The sequence below is a fragment of the Cicer arietinum genome, chromosome 6, assembly GCF_000331145.2.
Source record: "Cicer arietinum cultivar CDC Frontier isolate Library 1 chromosome 6, Cicar.CDCFrontier_v2.0, whole genome shotgun sequence".
NCBI lineage: Eukaryota > Viridiplantae > Streptophyta > Magnoliopsida > Fabales > Fabaceae > Cicer > Cicer arietinum.
The window spans coordinates 34,434,021-34,436,670 of record NC_021165.2 but is presented as its reverse complement, the minus strand read 5'-3'; positions in this window follow the sequence as shown (position 1 = coordinate 34,436,670).

Here is a 2,650-nt window from a genome sequence, read left to right as displayed (position 1 = left end):
CAAAAAAGTATGCTAATGATGTATTGATGAGATTTAAAAGAATGCAATAGCACTAACATTCCATCAGAAACTGGGATGGTATTGTCAAAAGAAGGAGATGAATAGTTGATTGATCATAAATTGTTCAAACAATTGGTAGGATCATTGAGGTATTTGTGTAATACAAGGCCTGACATATCCTACAGTGTAGGACTGATTAGTAGATACATAGAAAAACCAAGAGTACATCACTATTTGGTAGCAAATATGACTTTTAGATACATCAAAGGAACAATTGAGTATGGCTTGCTATATCCTAGAAGCTCATATAGAAGTGAAGTTGAATTGGTAGGATACACATATGTTGGTTGGTGTGGATACAAGGATGATAGGAAAAGCACGACTAGTTACGTGTTCATGGTAAACAAAACATCAATTTCATGGTGCTAAAAAAAGCAAAGCATAGTAGCTCTATCTTTATGTGAGGTTGAATATGTAGAAGCATCAATGAGAGCTTGTCAAGCTTTGTGGCTGGCAAAATTGATGACTAAAGTGGGATTGAAAAATGAAGGGCCATTAAGAATGTCGATTGATAATAAGTCAGCAATAGATCTAGACAAACATTTTATTGTACATGGAAGAAACAAGCACATTGAAACATGTTTCCATTTCCCAAGAGATCAAGTGAACAAAGAGAAGTTGAGGCTGGAACATTGCAGATCAGATGAGCAAAAGGTGGATATTCTCACAAAGTCATTAAAGAGATGGAAATTTCAAGATATGACGAGCAAACTTGGAGTAATACTTTTAACCATTATGAATTAGAGAAAATGTTGAACTTGTAATTCAAAATGGTAGTTACAAGTTAGTTGAAGGTTGTTATGAATTGTTAGTAGTTAGTTATAATAGATTTTCATAAGTGTTTGATATATAACACAAACTAGTGCAGTTACTTGTTATGCAAGCAATAAAAGATTTTTGATTATTTTTATTCATTTTCTCTTCCTACCTTTAATTCTTCAATTTGAATTGATTACAAAACTCATAAATAAGTGTTCTAATAAACCTGAAGATTAAAAAAAAAATGTTTTTCTATTACAAAGATGTACGACGATTATACATAATTCAATTCAAATTCAAATTTTAAAAATAAATAGAATTTAAATAAACCTAAACCTCTTTACAATAAAAATAAAATAAATAATTCAATTCAAATTTTAAAAATAAATAACTTATTTTGAATGCAATAAATATAAATAGAATTTAAATCAGAAGACTATACATAATTTTTAATTTAACATATAAATAGAAGGTATGATTGTTGTCTTTTTTTTCTTTCAAATAATAAATACACCCGCCATCATTTCAATTAAAATAATTTTTTTTTATGACCACCATGCTTTTCATTTTTCATGTATTAATACATCCACGTTAAACAATTTCAAAGAATGGTTTTGAATGGACTTATTTATAGTTAAATTGTTTTGAGTTTGGTCTTGCCTTTGATGGTTTATATTTTAGAGTCTCACAAATTCTTTCCGCCCGTGTTAATCTAATTTAAGACTAGTTAAATATAAATATCTCTCTTAATACAAATTCAAATTCAAGTTCATTTGTGGGAGTCTAGTCATTCCTTTAGACTTAATTCAATTCAAATTTCAAATTTGTTATGCGTTTTAAATTATATAAAAAAAAAAATAATAATAATTTAAAATTTCAATAGGGCAGTAAATTTGTATTAGCATATGTCCCTGTAATCCGTGTAGCTACATAAAACAACCATAATTATTTTTTTACTCATGCAACTATAAATATAGATTTTATTAGTTTGCAAATGATCAATAATATCTTTAAGATTTTATTACTTTTTCTCATGCAACCATAAATATAATTATTTTTTATTTTGATTATTGTAAGTTTTTTTTATTTGACTAAGATCCCTACAAATATACTTTCATTTTAAAATAGTTCTTTCACTACGCGAAAAACTGCATTTTACAGCACGTTTTTTAATCCATTTACAGCGTTTTTTCAAAAAAACAAGCGCTGTGGAATCGAGCGTTGTAAATGATACAACAACGCTTTTAAAAAAGCGCTATAAAACATGTAAATATAACGCGCGCTTGTTATGCACATTTTACAGCGTTTTTTCAAAAAAGCGCTGTAACATGCACACCCCATTATATGAGTTATGGGTCTGCATTTTACAGCGCTTTTTAACACAAGCGCTGTAAAATGCACACCCATAATATGAAATTATGGATCTACATTTTACAGCGCTTTCTCAAAAAAGCGCTGTAAAATGCACACCCATAATATGAAATTATAGATCTGCATTTTATAGCGCTTTAATGTACACCATTAAAGCGCTTTACAACACATTTTACAGCGCTTTTTAAAAAAAGCGCTGTAAAATGTGTTTTTTTTTTAAACGCTGTAAATTAATTATTTGAAATGAAAAGCGCTTTTTAGCTTTTATGGCATTTTTTTTAGAAAGCGATGTCTTTTATTTTTGTATCCAAAATTATTTTGATCCAAAATCACTTCACAATCAGTGCACACAACAACAAAACATATTCAAATACCATAAGCAGTTCACACAATCAGTAGAACAGAAATCAGAACTCTGTAACTTAAATAACATATATGTAACTCTGTAACTCTGTAATTT